Raw genomic sequence first — 20,602 nt, forward strand, 5'->3', positions numbered from 1 at the left:
ACAATATATTGTCCGTCAATTCATAAATGCGTGTGTTGTGTCTAAAGTTGATTATTGTCAGCTACATCAACGTCGAATGGAAAAGTTATTATACCTCTACGCAAACAGCGCACTAAATTTGGAAAACGCGCATTTGCGGTCGCAGGCCCTACGGCATGGAATGCTCTCCCAGCAGAGGTCCGAAACTGTGAGAGTAAAGTGATGTTTCGGAAGAAACTTAAAACCCACTTGTTCTCTAAATCATTATAATAAATTCTTAGCATGTGGTGACAAAGTACATTATTTTTCTTAAATTAAAAAGTTAAAATTAAATTGATATCTTTCTATAATTACTTTGTAAAACGCCCTTGAGGTATTATATTACGAAAATGGCGCTACATAAGTCATTCGTAAGCATTATTATTTGCTAAATAATAAAGAGTATCTTATTTAAAAAAGTTTAATTAAATTACAATTACTATGTCGACTGCTTTTCTTGACATTTGGCTCGCCAACCGCCGGCTTAATGCAATAATAGCATGATAAATAGTAAAAAATGAATAAACATAGCAGTTTTGGAATATTTTCCATTTTTACACCGGTGAAATTCAAATATGTGATTACGCAGCAGGATTCTACGTCGCAAAACGTAAATATTTTGACATGATGATGATGAAAATCGCGTCATTTGTTGATTAAATTTCGTCTCTGTTTAGATATCAATCTACAATCTGGGTAGTGATAATCTTAGGCATTAGTATTCCGTGGTGAGCGGACATGCGCGATAGCCATCTCCGTGTAGCTGCCATCGCACGTCACGGTGTAGCACGCCGGCGCGTCAACGCGCGCACTGCACGACACGACACGTGCGCGCTTCCGGCGCACGTGGCCCAATGGATTACGTCCGGTTCCGGCCAGATCGACAAGTGACAGGACACCCGTTCGACACCTGATTAGAAATAAATATTTGATTCTATAAATACACAAACCACTCTCGTTTTATTTACAATCAATAATTTCATATTGTCTAAAATTTTTATTTCATTAATAATTATTTTGTGCACCTCGTGGTCAAATGGTTATGTAGGCATTTTGTCTACCATGCTTTTTTGGAATATTTTCCATATTTACACCGGTGAAATTCAAATATGTGATTGCGCAGCAGGATTATACGTCGGAAAACGTAATTTTTTTGACACTTAATATTAAGTGTTCGTTGCATCGTGATCGAGAATACGATAATCAACTATGGTGAGAAATTGCTTATTAGAACGTCGATAGTTATTTGTGATTAAGCTAATGATACCTACTTTTTTCTTTCTAGCTTCAAAATAAAATTATATTAGTATAAATCAAAATCTGCTCAAAAATCAATCATAAAAATAATTTTAAAAAAGCCCTTCAGGTACCCCAGCGCCAACCTATTTGAGGAATTGGAGATCTTAGATATAAGACAATTATATATATTATATAGAATAATAATGTTTGTGAAAGTAAATTATTCTATCAAATCCCAAAAGGAACACTCGCACACTACCAGAAGTCAAACTAGAGGATGAGTCATGAGGTCTACGTCAAACTCTGAATTCGGGCAAAGAAATTTTAGGTTTTGGGTCCCAAAATATTCAATATGTTACCCAAAGATTGCAAAACCATGACCCAGATTCAATTGAATAAATTTGTAAAAAATTGGTTACTGGGTTTAAATTGGTTACTAAGTTAAAATCAGAAAATTTACTCAAAATACATTCTTAAATAATAAATTAATATTTTTTAACTGTATGGTAAATTAACTAGTACCGAAGGTAGTAATGTTATTGTTCATTTTTGCATAAAAATGTCTGCCTTAAAACAGGTTGTACCTAGCTAGGCAGACTAGACATGAACCAAATAAATTTATCACTTAAGTGTGTATGTAGTAGATAAAGTAGTTGTTATTTTTGTAAATAAACTATAATTATTATTATTATTAAAAGTATTTATTTACTTTAAATTTTAATACATCTAGTCGAAGATTCAATAGTTTACTTGAAATCTCTTACTGTAAATCCAAAACGGTTCAATGCATTTCATAAGGACAATATGGTTGAAATAAATTATTATAATTTTTCGATTTTTTTTTTTTTTAATTATGGAAAACAAAAGCAGATTTAAATAGCTTCGTCTTTTAATTAATAGAGTATTTACACTTTATTAATAATTTTCTTAGTATTTTCGACAAAAAAATGGGTTCTTATATTATATCGTATTCTTCCAGTTCACTTTATTTCAATTTAAAATAAAATGTATACCCAGAAACAGGCCATGCCTTTATGGTTTTTTTTTTGCATTTATGTTATAGTTTTTTTTGTAACCGTAACTATGTATATCTTTTGTAAAATGGAAATAAAAAATAAAGTAAATATAAAAAAAGTGTGACTGCGATTTATCTGGCTGAATTATTTTATCTACCTACTAGGCAACGTCTAAAAACACTTTTTTATATATTTTTTAACTTCTTTACCAGTGTTCGTTTGACAACCAATGTTTTGAGTACGTCCAAATGTATGAAGACAAGCTGGATCCCTAATTAAATTTCCGTGTTCGTCTACATACGTTAATTGAGTTATGAGAAAAAATATTAAACATTAAATAACGCATTGTTTGTGTACATAGATGCCAGGTGCCTATAACCTGGCGCAATAATAATATAAATGTAGGATGTAATGTTTTGATTTGTGTATCCTTTGGCATTTCGAAAACGCGCGCGTGTTTACAATATAAAGTTAATATAAACAATTTATATCGATAAAATGCTTAACCCTTTCAACCCGGAAACATTTTATCTAATTTAATTTACATAAAAATATGGCAAACGCACCAACCAAGCGGAAGTTGTACGTGCAAGTTATATTCTAGATTCCGTATCCGCACCCAGTGATGCATAGGGAACTGCATTGGTACTAGGTACAATTCCAGTGTATCTGTATAATATTTTACACGGAAGTTAAGGTGATCAATCTTACGCTTTAAATTGCTAGGAATCAAACCCGGAGCCAACGTTTCCAACCTCCGTCAAACTAAAATCGGTAGATTCTAAACAATATATTCGTTAACAGCTAGAACAGTATAAAAAAATCATTAAAGTTTTTACTTGTGACACAAGGACAAGCCACGCCGCTGACAAAAACTGTTTGTTGAAACGGTATTTTCTCGGTTTTTTCTGTTTTATAGGATGGGAGAGGGGGTACCAATTTTTTGTTAGATACACCGATTTTAGGAGCAATCTACCGAATTCGATTAAAATTCTACCGATTTTTAAACATTTCCTCGAATAAAATTACGACACGGAAACATTGAGTATATCGGTACATACATTTATACATATATATATATATATATATATATATATATATATATATATATAAATATGTATATATATATATATATATACGTATACACACATAGACATATATGCATACACAAAAATACATACATACGCGTACATATCACCATCATCATCTCAAGGCACTCTCTTAATACCCATATACAATTCCTTTTTCTTCTCTAACTCATCTAGTGTCCACGCGGCTCGACTGTGGAATCATCTCCCATCCACCATCAAAGAAGTTACTACATTATCTCTGTTTAAATCACGTCTGAAGAAACATCTCCTTTCTCTTCCTTAATCTCTCCTCCTTTTCTTTCTCCTCTTTCCTCTTTTTTCCCTTTTCCCATTGAGTAATAGTTTTGATTTAAGGTCATTTATAAACAAATACGTTTATTTCTATTTTTATATATCTTTAGCTTTTTAATTCTTTTTTTCTATTGAATATGTTCTGTAACTTGAATTACAAAAATAAAACTTTTATTTTATTGGTTGGTTAGAAGAAATCGCCATTTGGCAATAAGCCTGCCAATGTACAAATAACATTGTGTACAAAAAGTTAAATAAATAAATTTAAAAAATCATCATTCCCTTTCCGCACCTAATGGTGCACAGAGCATTGCATCATTACATCATTCTCAGTGTACCTTGATATTTTTTGTTACACGAAAGTAAGATGATCATTCTTACGCTTCAGGTACCAGTCCAGGGGCTAGAAAATATTCTCGTGTAAAAACACCTTTTTAAATAAATATTTCATGTCAACCATGTCGAGAATCGAACCCGAGACCTCTTGCAAGTTGGGCAAACGCGCTTACCACTGCACCACTAGGCAAATATACATAATTAATAATGAAATTAAATAACTAATTAATAAAATTAAAAATAGCAACTAAAAATGTTGCTCTTCTGACGTCTTTATCACAATTTTAAGATGTTTAAAAAACAATATTTTATTTCGTTGAAAAGATCTATCGTGCTAAAGTGTATGTTTGAAGACAGACTGCATTTCTTCCCTAGGGAGTCACTTCGATCCAAATTGCAACCAAAGGGGAAAATCCAGCCTGTCTGCAAACATTTGGATACATTCAAAACATTGAATTGAATTAACTAGTAAAAGAAGAAGTATGAATTGTTTTCAGGCGTTGCCTAGTAGGTGAATCGGTTCAGCCGAATGAATCTCGCCCACGTGATAAAGGTTTCAGCTCTTTTTCTTCACAAATGTCAACAGATGGAAGAGTTGAGGACATGTGGATGTTTGAACATAGGCAGAATGGCGTGTTACACAGCGTGTAATGTCCCCTTCTCAAAAACGTTTTCCCTCTCTGTTGCAACAAATTTGGATCATAGTAAATAAATTATGCAAAAAAATTTCGAAGTTAGGGTTGTTTTGTGACAACTTGAAAACGGTTAGAAAAGGGTCTAAAACACACCCAAAAATAAAAATATTTTGTATTTTTTTTTTAATTTTCCTGAAATTTAAATCGCTCGTTAACAGGGATAGGTCTTCATAGAGATATATTTAGTGGTCTGTTGTGTGTTGTGAGTTGTGAGTTGTGACGGTGCATCGGGGGAGACCGGAGTGAAACTAATTAACGCGTGAAAGGTCGAATAAACAAATAGACAAATAAAATGAACGGGTGGAATAATAAACAGTTTGCTTTAATTGGGAACATATACGCGCGGGCTGGTGATTAACGAAGTCAAATAAACGAGATATTTAAATTTAACCGGGCCTAAACGTTACGGAAAAAATCTCCAAGCAAAAGGCCCATTTCACAAGCATCGTTTTAATCCACACGGCACGGTAAAATTAGGGTGGATCTACATTTTATTTAAACACAAACAAGGAAATCACGTATTTGAATTTCACCGGTGTAAATATGGAAAATATTCCAAAACTGCTTTTTTTTATTTATTACTTATCGTGGTATTTATTTCATTTAGCCGGCGGTTGGCTAGCTAAATGTCAAGAAAAGCAGTCCCCATAGTAATTGTAATTTAATTTTAACTTTTTTGTGTTGTCATATCCTGGAGAAACTCAGTCGGGTAGAGCCAAGGATAATACCCGCTCTCTCATGTAGCGATAATTATCTACGAAACTTTTTTTGGATTTTCTCTATCATAAGAGAGTACTTCAGTTCATGTGGCCTCCAAACCATAGAAACACTCTCGAGTCTACTTCGCACCATGGAGTTGTAAAGAGTTCTCAGCACGCGGGTATTTTCAAAAACCCTGGCAGTTCGCAGAACAAATCCTAACATCTTCAATGCATGTCTCTATGTGTTGATGAAATGTCAAGGTGCTCACAAATCTAACGTCCAGATCCTTAACATTCGATGTTCGTATCAGATTCTGGTCATTCATTTTGTAGCGAAAAAATAGAGTTTTTGGGCCCTAGTGAAGGACGTGACCGAACACTTGGAAATATTAAACCTAAGTTTGTTACGCCTTCCCCATTCACATATATGACCACATTTCTGATTATCGTAGGCAACTGAAATGGCTCAAAATTAGACAGCGGAGAGACTATCACACCCTCTCACTTCTGTTCAATGTACTTCATAGTCCTAACGCTCCTATATACCCGCGTGAAAAATTTCAACGCTTATCAGTTCATGGTTTACCTCTTCGTTCTAATTCTCAAGGCACTCTCTTAATACCCATCCACAATTCCACTTTCTTCTCTAACTCATATAGTGTCCATGCGGCTCGACTGTGGAATCATCTCCCATCTAACATCAAAGATGTTACTACATTATCTCTGTTTAAATCACGTCTGAAGAAACATCTCCTTTCTCTCCCTTAATCTCTCCTCCTTTCCTCTTTTCTCTTTTTTCTTTTTTCCCATTGAGTAATAGTTTTGATTTAAGGTAATTTATAAACTAATACGTTTATTTCTATTTTTATATGTCTTTAGCTTTTTAATCTTTTTTTTCTATCGAATATGTTCTGTAACTTGAATTATAAAAATAAAACTTTTATTTCATCGGTTGGTTGGAAGAAATTGCCATTTGGCAATAAGCCCGCCAATGTACAAATAACATTATGTACAAAAAGTAAAATAAATAAATAAACATATTAAATATGTCCGCTCGGAGAAGACGAAAATCATCAAACCTTTGAGAAATCTTTTAAGTCGTCCGCAAATAACAGAAAACACGAGTTTAAAATTACATTTTCAATATTATTAATGAAAATTGAGAACAACAATGGACCCAGGTTAGAGCCATGCGGGACACCCGAGAAAGTATAGAAACACTCTCGCGCGAATAGACCGTAGGAGACGTATCGGTTTCTATTTTTAGCTGTAAAAGTAATGATGATAAGATCTTCATTGCGCGGTTCACATACATAATAATTGAGGTGCAGAATGTAATGCCATATTACCTACGTAATTATATAATCTGAAGTGTTGACGCGTTAACTGCTGTAGCTACCAGCCACAGCAACAGTAACAGTAATCTGTCTGGCGTCCCACACGACCTCTATTATGTAGTATGCTTCTAAACTGTCCAACGCATTCCAGTCCAGACACAACAAACTAATTACTCATTTAATTATGTTATCTAACCCAGCAAATTATAACAAGATTAAGTTCTCGGCGAACAAGCACGATTAAAGAGTCCAACAATTTTTTTTGAGGTTTACTGACTTCAAATTATGTATTTTTGGAGAACAAATTTTATCATTGGTCAGATATCGGTAATGTCCTACCGAAACAAGGTTGGGAGCCGTATCAAAAAGCGAATTTCGGCTTCTGTTCTAGTTACGGCCAAAACTTATTTGATTATGAACAATGTTTTGAGTTTGTCCAAATTTTTGTAGACAAGGACTGGATTCAACTCCCTGGGGAGCTGTTTATTTTAACATATTTCAACACAGATGATGAACATTTAAGAAAAGGTAATATAGAAGTCCAGGCATCTACTTTCCGGGCTACTACTACTATCTTACACAGTGTGTAAAGTGGCCACTTAAACCAGCCATTGACAGGTCATAAACCCTCTAGATACCTGGACTTCTATTTTACCTTCTCTTAAATGTTCATCATCTTTGTTGTAATATATTATTAAAATATGTTAAAAACGCCCAAAATTAAGCGTTTTTGTTGTTTAACCTTACAAGTTCACTAAAATAAAGTCTTAAATAAAATACAGTAATGATGGCACATGGATTAAACCATTTAGTATGCCGAAAATATATATTCATTTAATATTAGTTCTACGTTTTTATAGACAATAAATATTTGTATTATTTATTATTGTTACCAAAAACATTTTTCACTTTGTGGTATGACATTTTACACTTATTTGTTTATAAACTCTTTTAAAACTATTCCCGTTATGATTTATTTTATCTTCTTTCTCTCTCTTTCTTTAAATTTTCTGTCTCTTTCATACAATATTTTATTATATAAATAGCAACGCCTGTAATATAAGTTAGTTATATTCCTGACGATGAGGTAGAAGTGTAATAAAAAAAATTGAGTTGTTTATACAAATTTATAAACAAATAAGTGATTTATATTATTGATTGAATCGGCATTAACTTTATGTTATGACATAATTGACAAAAAAACTTTGGTTTTAGGCCACTTGGCTTTATCTTGAAGCACTTCTAGTTTCGAAAGACTGAGTACCTTCCATCTACGGGTGTTATTATAAACTAGATAATAATAATAATGTTTGGATAATTTATATAGCGCCATTTTTGTGAAAATCACCTGATGGAGATGGAAGTTACTAAGTCTTCCGAAACTAGTAGTGCTTCAAAATAAAGTGAAAAGTAAAGTGATCTAAAAGCAATGTTTTTTGTATTAATTACGTATTTTAGAAATATTTAAAATTGACTCTGTATGTCAATGTCAATTGTCTTTTGTGTGCTGATGATGCCGTACTTCTTGCTAACAGAGAGAAACTGAAATTCTTGGTAACAAAGGTCTACGCTGTATGCGAGGGAAGCGATTTGCTGATGAATGTCGATTAATCGAATGTGATGGTTTTTGAAAGAAATGACAGTATGACTAAATCTGAAATCACTGTGAATGAAGTTATACTAAAACAAGTAGAGGAATTTGTGTATCTGGGAAGTATGTTCACTAGGGATGGAATGACTGTGAAAGATATTGAAAAGGGGGTGAGTGTCAGGAACAGAGTGAACGGTGCACTTAAATCAACCTTGGCAAATAAATGTTTGTCACAAGAGGCAAAATTAGCAGTTCACAACGGAGTCCTGGACCCGACCCTGATGTATGGGAGCGAAGTACGGACTTGGAAAAACAGGGATGAAAGTAGGCTAAATGCTATCGAAATGCGATTTCTCAGGCGAATGTATGGTAAAACTATGTACAATAAATGCACAAATGTTGAGATCCGTACATTATGTAAGGCTGAGACAAGCATTATCGACAAAATCAAGAAGGGAGCTCTGCGCTGGTTTGGACATGTAGAACGAATGGACAGCGAAAGAACGGCTAAGAATATTTACAATGCGAATGTTGATGGATGCAGAAATAGAGGAAGACCGAGAAAGACTTGTAGATGGGCAGGTCAAAAGTCAGAATAATCGGCGCGCGTGCATGAGAAGATGTATGATTGTAGAGGAGGCGAGATCTGTATGCAAAGATAGAGTAATGTGGCGTTCTATCCTCTTTGCCTACCCTACGGGGAAACGGCGTGATGGTTTGTTGTTGTTGTTGACTCGGTTGTATATCAGCATATGAATAGTAACCTCTCTCTTGTCTAGAATATAACAGAAATGATAAAGCTACGCTGCTGTTTAAGTACCAGAGCAGTGCCCTTAGCACCGTGGGTGCATATAGGGGTATGATGATAATGAATCAACCAAATCGGTTAAATTACGTTTCAATTATATTTATTTGTTTTTCAAGTAACGAATTCCCGGATCAACGATCGTTCCGTTCAACGATTTCTCAGACCGTTTCAATCACGGTCAATTTCCCCGAATTCAGTATTCAAATCACCTCTTAACTAGTAACGACTATGGCCGCGTCGTTCCAATAATAATCGATACGAATCGAAATAACTATATTAAGAAATAAATAATAATTCGGTCGGGTCTCGGTATAATATATAATTACGTAAGTAGAGCCGCCCGGCGAATTAAGAATTAAGTCGTCGGCCGTTTTTTTAATCCCCCCCCCCTTGGTACCCTCCCCTCCGCCGGGTTACGTCCTCCCCGGATAACGAACCTGTGTCCATTATTCACGGGAGAACCGGATCGAGAGTTAACAGAGTGAGCCATAAAATGGAACACAAAAAACTTATTTTTAAATTAGTAAATTAATAAATATTAGCTGGCAGAAATTAACGATGTTGTTATCATTAAACCCTTATCTACACCTGATGGTGCATAGGGCATTATTAAGAAATGTAGTGTATATCGATTATCTATTACAGGAAGGTAACTTATTTATTATTTCACGTTTTACATAAAACTTTTTATTTTTAAATATGAATTCCTCACTGGGCACAACCCGTGTCGAGGCATTCATTTACATGATTTTATATATTATATTTATAGTGTCTAAAAAATATATATAAAATGCATATAAAATATTACATATTCACATTTAAATTCACACAGATATATATAGGGGAAGGGTGTACAAAATGACAAAGGCGGGTAAAATGACATAGTAATCATATCTCAGAAACCAAACTCTTGGTCATGTTTGAACCTGCACAAGAATGAGCACTGGTACGACACATAAATACTCACCAATATTTAGGACGCTTATGGCGACCGCCCGAGGAGGACGTGTTGCGGGTTACTTTGTGAAATAAAACAATATTTTTGTTGCGCGGACACCGAAGGTATTATCATTATTTTATTTGTATTATTCTTCAACACAAACTGAAAGGATATGTTGTCATTGTTATTCTTCATGAAAAACTATTATTTTGTTGAAATTTACAAAGTGCAATGTGATATTTTTTAATGTTTTTAAAAACTCACATATTGGGGCAAAACGGCATATGTACTGGTAGGGTAAAATGACATACTATGTAGCGGGTGTGATTCTCACCAATTGCAAGAAAAAAATAAAGAATTTTTTTTGTCAATTGGTCCGAGTGTTGTGGTGAATTTTTTAAAATTTCTTTCATATCCTCTCTTTTCTACCTGCTGACAAGCTTTTTAAAGGAGCTTAAAGCTTAAAAGTTGTATAAAAAAAGGAACAAATAAAAATAAAGTAGCACCTTAAGTTACTTTTATTTATTTTTATTTTTATTTATTTCGAATACAAACAGATGTACAGGTTAAATTAACATTTAAAAAAAAACTATATAAAATATATACATAGTTGGGCCTGCAATCCAATTATATGTATTCACTAAATAATGCTGTAATGAAGCGACGACGGCTTGAAGTTTAAACTATATAAATAATAAATATACTATATGTTAAAATAAGATAAATATGGACAAAACAAAAAAGCGCAGTTACCAACGCCTACTTCACGCACTTAGTTCGGTCAGTAACTCTCGCGCTCTCTTACTAATTCTGTATGATATTATTCAACATTAAATAAATACACATCGAATCGTCGTTTTATTTTCAACTCAAATTGTGGTTGGATCTCCCTGCATTTTTCAGTTTAGGTTTTGTTTTTTATATTTTTTAAATATTTATCTTTTGTCTTTTATTTTCGAGCCACTCTGTATAATGTCTAATAAGAAAAAAAGTATCTCTTTATACGGGCCTACGCAGACGTCTTCATGTTGTAGAACAAGTTATGTGGCCCCCTGTAGCAAGGTCCCGACCCAGCCAACTACCTCACGGCTGTGTCCCATATAAACGGCCTCACCCCGCTTACTCGGTCCCCCAATTAGTTGTTTTTTTATTTATTTATTTTATTTTTTAACATTTTAGGCCGGGCGGTCGGAGCACGCCCGAATTACGGAATAGGTCCGGCGAAAGGAATTCTGTTCTAGTAATTGAGTTGTTATCGTAATTAACTCTTCTTGTTGTTCTGAGTCCAGGCGAATGAAGAATACAGTTTTGTGTGTGAAATCGAACCAGAACCCTGGAACAGATTTTACACCTAGTTAGAAAAATAATGGGTTTTGCAATGTCAATTCTTCGTGACGTTATGAGAGGTTCCACTAAAATTGTACAAATTTATACATAGAGTTTAACCTTACGTCGAACGTGATGATCAAGAAAAAACGCTATTTTTATTTCGACCATTTATACTAACTGCTTTATAGTTTTCCAGCCGAAACCAAAAAGATCCAAATATTGTCTATGAACAGCATATTCCACACTGTCGTCCATTCGTTCTGCGTGACTAAACCATCTCAGAGACCCTTTCTTAATCTTATCAATTATGCTTGACTCAGATTTACACTCTCGCCTGATTTCATCATTCACTCGGCTTTCATCCTTCCTCTGCCAGTTCCATGTTTCACTTCCAAACTTATGTGTCAAGTGCACTAAAACTCCGTTGTGCACTGCCAGTTTAGCTTCGATTGGCATATTTTTATTAGCAATTACTGTGCTTAGTGCTCCGTTTATTTTGTTGCCCGCATTCACTCTCCTTTCAACGTCTTTTCAACTCTTGAAAACATGCTTCCCAGATAAATAAATTTTTCGACTTGTTCAGTGTAATGAACTTATAAAGTTTAACAATATAAACACCTTGTTTCGGTGTGTCTTTTAACCTATTTGAATGAGTTTCGGTTTCGACCAAAACTTCGGTCATTCACTACCAGATGGGTCTCTGATTTAGAATAGTGATTTAATTGATGACTGAGCCGTCTGATCTGCAAGAGTTCAAACTTCAACAAAACGTCGTAATAATGTTATGCAGTTGATTCGGCGGTGTTCACACTAAAATTAATTAAACAATTAAAAGTTGGCACACGTAATCGTCATTTAAATAGCACTATATATTTATAGCACCGTCACATGCTCAAACAAGGTGCTAGTTTTTTCCTCACACCGCACCGTACGTGTTTGCAAATGGCCAGTTATTGCAATGGGTTATTACGTATTGTTTCAATTAAGTTTATTTTTAGTTCATTTATTACATTTACTTTTTGTACGTAGGTAATTTTATTTTGAACATTTGCGAGCTTGGGTACAAATGGCGTTTTCCTTCAAGCAACCGATAAAATAAAATGCGTTATTTATTAAAGTTTCAACCAGCGTACGACGCTTACGTTAAAAGTAAACACGGGGGTATTTTGCCATCTCCTCGTATCCTGATTAGCTTACACGTGTGTTTTGCTAAATCCATTTAAGTTGATAAATCGATTTCACTATCTCTGATTATCGCAAAAAAGTTGTAAATCTCATTCAAATCGTCGATAAAGTTAACAACTGTCGGCCTCGCGGTGTAATGGTTAGCGCATTTGCCTACCATGCAAGAGGTCTCGGGTTCGATTCCCGGCGGGGTTAATTTGAAATATTTATTTAATAGGGTGTTTTCACACTAAAATGTTTCGTAGTCCCTGGACTGGTACCTGAAGCGTAATACTTATTATCTTACCTTCATGTAACAAAAGTGATCAAGCTACGCTGCGATTGGTGTACCAATGCAGTGCCCTATGCACCTTTAGGTGCGGATAGGGAAAGATGCAAGAGATGAAAGTTAACTAGAGGTAATTCCTCCGTTTAAAGCACATTTTAAAACGGCGTCGCCCGCATTTTTTCTTTTTATTTATTTATTTATTTTTTCAAAAATATTTACAAAATAGTCTTAAATTAAAGTCCTACTGAGTCCTGCATACAACTCGTCAGCAGGTTTTTATAAATTGCTTCGATTATTCACACTTAACCTACATTAATAATAATTTTACTTGAAAAACATTACATATTACATTATCAATAATTAAAAACTATAACAAATACAAAAAACTTTTTTCTATTAACCATGATTTGAGCAAACGTCTCACTCCTGTATTTAACCCAGTATTTTTTATATTGTTTGGTAACATGTTAAATATTCTAGGTATACTGTATTGCAGTGTCCTTTTGCCATATTTATTGCAATATCTAGGAACAGCCAGCCCTTCCATACTAGTAACCCTGGTGTTGTAATCATGTACCGACTTATGTTTATACTCGGAGTGCGACGCATGCTGACAAATTAATTTGTACCAAAGTAGATCCCTAACCGATAATTTATTTACAGATTTATACATCAATGATATTGAAATATTGTGTCTCTGGCGGTATACATCTTTATGTGGTAGCAATTTGATCATAGAATTGTGCAAAGTTTGAATAAAATTAATATTGGTTTCTTAAAATATTGATTTTGCATTATTTCAACGGTGAAATCGATTGGTTGCAAATATCATTTAAATCAAGAAGATGGTAAAATACTCCCTAAGACAGAGGTCGGCAAACTGCGGCTCGCGAGCCACGTGCGGCTCTTTAGCCACTCGCCCGCGGCTCACACAGTGCAAGTTTCACCTTCATTCGATTCAGTTCGTCTACCGGCTCTAAAGAAGAACTTTAAGGATTACTGTCAATGAAAGTTCCAACAGGTGGCGAGAATATTGCAAATGCTGTCATTAAATGCATGGGAAAACGTCATATTAAACTCGATGTAATTGTTTCAATGATGCAGATGGGGCAAAATGTTTTTTTTTATTTTTTAAAATATTTTTAATAAAAAAAAAATCACGCGACACCTTTTTGCAATTGCATCATTCATCAAGAACCGTTTTGTGCTTAGACATTTCCAGAAGAAATGTTTTAATTTTCAATATTGTCATCACAATTTCAGCTAAATCTTATCATCGCCAATTTAAAGAATTTCTAATTAAAATAGCGAATACGCCTATTTTCTGCTGCCTATGCGCGTACTTTATTATAAAGGTACGTTGGCATTACAGTAAGAACAGTTTAAATCATTAAGAAATTTGGCTTTTAAAGATCTTGATTATTTAACTGCTAATATATATATATATATAGTTGGGTAATTTATAAAACGTTATTTTTGTGAAAATCATCTCAAGGGCGCTGTACAATTAGTAAATATCCCAGCACGTCTCGCAGCTACAGAGCGCGTGGACGGTTGGGGTTCTAGGTCCTCGTTTTCAATTAAGATCAATCAAAAATTATAACAGATAGGAGCTAGAATACATGACGTCTTGCAGCTACAGAGCCCATAGACAGTTAGAAATTAAGCCCCGTTTACACATTTTAAAAATTGACAAATAAATTTAGTGTATTAATAATAATTAAAAATAATAATAATATAAATAATAAAAAAAAGTAAGATTACAACACGTCTTGCAGCTACTAAGCGCATAGACGATTGGAATTCTAGACCCCATTTACAAAATTTAGGTATTTGATATATGAAAGCTAGATATCCAATCATCGTGCAGCTACAAAGCGCATGGACGAGTCGAATTCTAGCAAAGTTAAAAATATATCAATAAATTTACAAAAAAATAGAGTATAGTAGTAAATTTGTCAAGTGTTCATGCCAAGAAGTAAGCAATAAAAAACTAAATAAATAAAGCACTGTTTCAACTCCATGGTTAACAAAGGGAGATAGATGTCCGAAGAGAAGCTTTTGTAGACAGTAGGTAGATACCGTCGCCATGTGGCCCACTGGCTACTTGATAATTTCTGGAAACGCACGTATGTAGTTACTGGGGGATTATGCTTATTGTCCCAACGACTTGGTGTCCATTTTGGTCCGTATTATTTCGTTTTATGAGACGCAACATTCCTGTTCAATTCCCTTTTTTACGTGAATATTACAGAAACGCGTGTATGAGCGGTTTGATTTATCATTTTGTATGTTATTATTAGAAGGCAGATATTTGAAGTATTATGCATTTATCAATAAATGTCAGTTCACTTTCAGTAGCACTGTTGTAATTGATTAATTATGGGTGTAGTGTTCCAATAGCAAAATTTAGGTACTTTCGCGTCAAAAGCTGATGCATTCTAAAACGGTTTTAAAGGATTCATATAAAATTTTATGATTTGAAGGTTACAGGCGCATTTTTTTTAAAGTTTTCATTGTGCACTATTTGTCACATATTTTGGTAAGAATAAAGTATAAAACAATGCTATTAAATAAATGGACTTCTTTTTTCCACTGTTTGTCTAAAACATGACTACACTACTACACACTAACGACTTTTAAAAATTAACTCATTGTTTTCTAACATATAACAACTTATTTTCAAATTTATTATAAGATTATAAGCTACGGTTGGAGAGGAACTATATTTCACACCCAGCCCGTACGGTGGCTGAGCGCGATCTTTGGCTCTTGTGACTAAAAAGTTTGCCGATCACTGCCCCAAGACAACAAAATAAAATCATCAAAGTAATATACTCGTACAGCAAAAAAACTAGCCAGTTTGAGATCAACTTTAAAAATAATTATACTTAAAATTCATTAATAAGACGTACCTGCAAAAATTATAATGGACTAAGTATTAATGTGTATATTTTAAACTGCAGGTTGCATTTGTACAAACAATTTCTTCATGGAGTTGATTATTTGGGGTAGTTGCTAAATGTACATCTTGAGTGGTTAATACTTTGTATATGTATCGCATGTGTTTGTGTATATTTTTTATGTAGATGCATCTACATAAGTATGCGTTCATATATGTGTGCATAAATGGCTATAGTCCTTAAAATATAGCTTGATTAGAGTGACAGCTGTCAAACTAATTTCATTAGTGATGGGAAATTACTGATTTATTTATTTATTTATTTATTTACGGACAAAGTCCATTATAAACTTTACAATTAAAAGAAATTTTTACAAAGGAATAAAAAAATATAAGGAACAGAAATAAGCAGCAAAGACAGATGATAGATTTTTTAGATTAAGTAAAAAGCATAGGCTAACTATACAGATTCTTTAGCTGATTTGTAAAGAAAGACATCCTTACACCATAATAATCAAGATCTTGATGATCGTTCACCCGCCTGATCATTCTGGGCAAAGGCGACTGTGCACCATAATTGGTCCTGTAGTGACCGAGGAAAAGCATTTCATTATTTCTTAGTCTACGGGTGGGAACGTTAAAAAGAATCTTTTGCAAAATTTCAGGGGCATCAATGAGACAGTTCATAATTGATCACTGATCAAATCCATTTTATCAGTTATTTCATGCAATCATGAAACTCTGTTTCCGAAAATATATATAAAAAACGCAAAAACAAGCCTATTATAGAGTGTTTAACACAATTATTCACCAAATAATAAGATATTTATACTTTTTTCATGAACAACATCAAATGAACTATTTTTTTAAACGATCAATTTACATTGATCAATTTGTCCCATCTGAAACGTTATTGCAAAATGATGTAACCTTGTAAGAACGTCGTTAATAATTAGGTTTATTTTAGTTTTAAAGCTGATTTTATATTTTAGTTGATTTATGTGTCAAGCATTGTATTTAAAAAATAAACTAACACGCCAGATACGAATGATTTTTCGTGTGTCAATATAAATAACGCTTTGACGTTACTACAAAGTTATGTCGTCACTTTTTCTGACAAATGACATTCTAATCAAGCTATATTTTAAGGACTATAGGAGTATGCATTTGGTATTTTCATTTGTTACCAATAATAACCTCCATGGAAAACGCAAATCTTAATTGTGAAATCATTATTTTCTCGCTTACGTTTTTCATTTATTTATTTTTTGTCACATTTAATGTTTATATCTTTTAAATAATTAATGAAAAATGAATCGGTCTTTTCATGTTGGAAAATCTTTGTTTTTAATTGGTACTTATTATGTATGACTTATGTTTTCTGAATAAAATTTAAAATTTAGACGGTAAAAATTGTACATAAAATTGCGATGGAATAGCGGCAACCAAAATTGCTGACAACGGTACTCCATTCAAATCCCTTGTTCGATATCCCAGATCAAGGTGAATTTTAACCGAGAATATTATTTTATTTTGGATACCTTACCAATAATTAGAATGGAAATTTACCAACTTACTGCATTCACAATAAACAAACAAAGTGTTTTTGTGCCATTTTATCTCAATATAAAATAATTTCATGTTTGTATAAACAAATAAATAAATGGCTACATATTCGCGAATAATGTGTGTGATAAGTTCCTCAAACGCCGTCGACATACTTAAAAATAATTAGCCGTTGATAACCTTTGATTAAGTAAGGTCGCTCAAATGAAATTTTTATTTGATGCTCAAGTGTATATTTTTATTTTCCATTTGACTTTGATTTTATAATATGCATATTATAATTAGGTCGATTGTATGTCAAATACTGTTGTATTAAATTCCTTATCAATTATGGCGAATCGCATACAAAGCAACTAACATTTATACAGGGCGATCAGATCATCCACATTTCTTCGATTTCTTGATTTTAGCTAAGTTTAAGAACCGTTTAACGTATACATCGGTGACTGTATAAAAGATTTAAGAATGAAAGCAAAAATGAGTGATAAAACTGTTAATTGTCTTTTGTATGATTATGATGCCGTGCTTCTTGCTAGCTGCAAAGAAGACCTGCATTATTTTTGGTAACAAAAGTCTACGATGTATGCAAGGAAAGCGATTTGCAAATGAAAGTTGATAAATCGTAAGTAATGGTTTTTGAAAGGGATGCAAGTATGACTAAATGTGAGATCAGTGTGAATAGAGATATTCTGAATCAATTAGAATAATTTGTGTATCTGGGAAGTATGTTTACTAGAGATCGAAAGACTGAGGAAGATATTGAAAGGAGAGGAGTGCCGGGAACAGGGTGAACGGCGCACTGAAATCTAACTTGGCAAACAAATATTTGTGGCAGGAGGGGAAGGTTTGGAATTAGAAAAATACTGATGGAAGTAGGTTGATTGCTGTCGAAATGCGATCTCTCAGGCAAACTTGTGGTAAAACGATGTAAGACTGCGAAAAGCATTGTCGACAAAATCAAGAAAGGGGTGTTACGTTGATTTGGACAGGACAGCGAAAGAATGGCTAAAATGATCTACCATGCGGATGTTGATAGATGCAGAAAACGACGAAGGCCGAGAAATACATGTCATGATTATATTATTTTTGTAAAATAATTGTAATAATCCGTAAGGCTTAATAAATAAATATGGGTTTTTGAGGTCTTGGATTAGCATGGTAGAAATAGATAGACACCTTCTTTAAAAAAATAATTAAAATTAAAAATGAAATACATTCTTGAAATAATTCTGTTTTTTTACTATCAGCATATATTCATCTTGTTTTTTTTTCATGGTTATGGCATACCATATTTATATGCTATAAACTTATAAATCATTAAAAAGGAATGGTCCGCGCTCAGACGCTGAAGTCTTTGTAGGCATTTTTTCCAAATTATGTTAAAGCTTAATTTTAAGATGTCTTTTTAAAGTGTATTTTTGTAATTAAAATTAAATCCAAAAATATGTAAGGAAAAAAAAATCAAATAAAAAAAAAAATATAAATAAACGTTTATAATAATATTAACGGCAACACTAAATCTGAAATGTTTCTTCCATCACTAGCAAGTCATAATTTTAAGTGTGATTGTCACGGTCGTTCATATTTCACATCATGTTTTGCGCGTAGGAGGCTACTTTGTTTATAAATTTTGTACATTTTTCTTGTGACTTGTAATTGAATATATTTATATTTCAGATTTCTCATTATCATGATTAAGTAGCGACAAAGCACGTCTAAATTTTAACAATGAAAATAACATGAGACATGTCACTCAACACCGCATTCTTTGTCGTAAACTTTGTAGTACTGTACCTAATATGCAATGAGACAAACATATGTATTAAATATTTCGATACACTTTACACATGTTTATTTATTTTTTATTACATCTGATAGTTAAATGTGTTGAGTAAGGGCAGTTTTTGAATAAAATTATAAAAATTGTTTTAGCGTCTACGATGTATGCGAGGGAAGCGATTTGCTGATTAATGTCGATAAATACAATGTGATGGTTTTTGAAAAAAATGAAAGTATGACTTAATGTGAAATCAACGTGAATGGAGTTATATTAAAACAAGTAGAGAAATTTGTTTATCTGGGAGGTATGTTTACTGGGGATGGAAGACCTGCTATATTTTTGGTAACAAAAGTCTACGATGTATGCGAGAAAAGCGATTTGCAAATGAAAGTTGATAAATCGTAAGTAATGGTTTTTGAAAGGGATGAAAGCATGACTAAATGTGAGATCAGTGTGAACAAAGATATTCTGAATCAATAAGAAGAATTTGTGTATCTGGGAAGTATGTTTACCAGGGATCAAAAGACTGAGAAATATATTGAAAGGAGGGTGAGTGCCGGGAACAGAGTGAACGGTGCACCTAAATCAACCAAATAAATGTTTGTCGCAATAAGCAAAATTAGCCGTTTGCATTAGAGTCCTGGTCCCGACCCTGATGTATGGAAGCAAAGTGTAGACTTGAAAAAATAGGGATAAAAGTAGGCTGAATGCTGACGAAATGCGATTTTCAGGCGAATGTGTGGTAAAACTATGTACGATAGATGCACAAATGTTGAGATCCGTACATTATGCGAGGCTGAGATAAGCACTATCGACAAAATCAAGAATGGAGCTCTGCGCCGGTTTGGACATGTGGAGCGAATGGACAGCGAAAGAACGGCTAAGAATATTTACAATGCGAATGTTGATGGCTGCAGAAATAGAGAAAGACCGAGAAAGACATGGCATGACCGAATCCAACAAATACTTGAAGATGGACATGTCAAAAGTCGGGTCACATGAATGAGAAGATGTATGGATGTAGAGGAAGCGAGATCTGTATGCAAAGATGGAGTGATGTGGAGTTATATCCTCTCTGCCTACCCTTACGGGGAAACGGCGTTATGGTTTGTTGTTGTTGTTAAGTTTTTTAACAAAAAAATATTTTTTACTCGACAGTATTTCGAAGACCCTTTTAATTTTATCAATTGATATTTCCGTATTGTGCGAACTGGCTTAATTTGTTTTTTTTTTTTCATGAAATTTATATTTTATTATTTTTTTATTTTATTAATTTTTATTCCAGATTGCCGATGTCGCGGGAGCGATAATACGGTTATTGGCCTATCGAATTAATTGGATCTAAGTGTCAAATTGTAATTCATTGATTGATAATATTTAAACATTTTAAAGAGCTTTAACCAAAAATTTTACTAGATAACTAATTAGCATATTTTATAATTCTGTGTTTTGATTACTACTAATTTATCACACTTCGGGAAAACTCAACTCGTCTGGGTCCTAATATTA

The 20,602-nt window shown here is 33.5% G+C and overlaps 1 protein-coding gene across 2 annotated transcripts in view; it reads left to right on the plus strand.

Moving 5' to 3' along the window:
- The window catches only part of LOC148277371 (uncharacterized), a 205,805-nt gene that overhangs the window by 33,204 nt on the left and 151,999 nt on the right, over positions 1-20,602 (plus strand). The window lies entirely within an intron of this gene.

This window comes from Micrasema longulum, unplaced genomic scaffold, assembly GCF_059751315.1.
Source record: "Micrasema longulum isolate JH-2025_06_02 unplaced genomic scaffold, ASM5975131v1 h1tg001042l, whole genome shotgun sequence".
In the NCBI taxonomy this organism is placed as follows: domain Eukaryota; kingdom Metazoa; phylum Arthropoda; class Insecta; order Trichoptera; family Brachycentridae; genus Micrasema; species Micrasema longulum.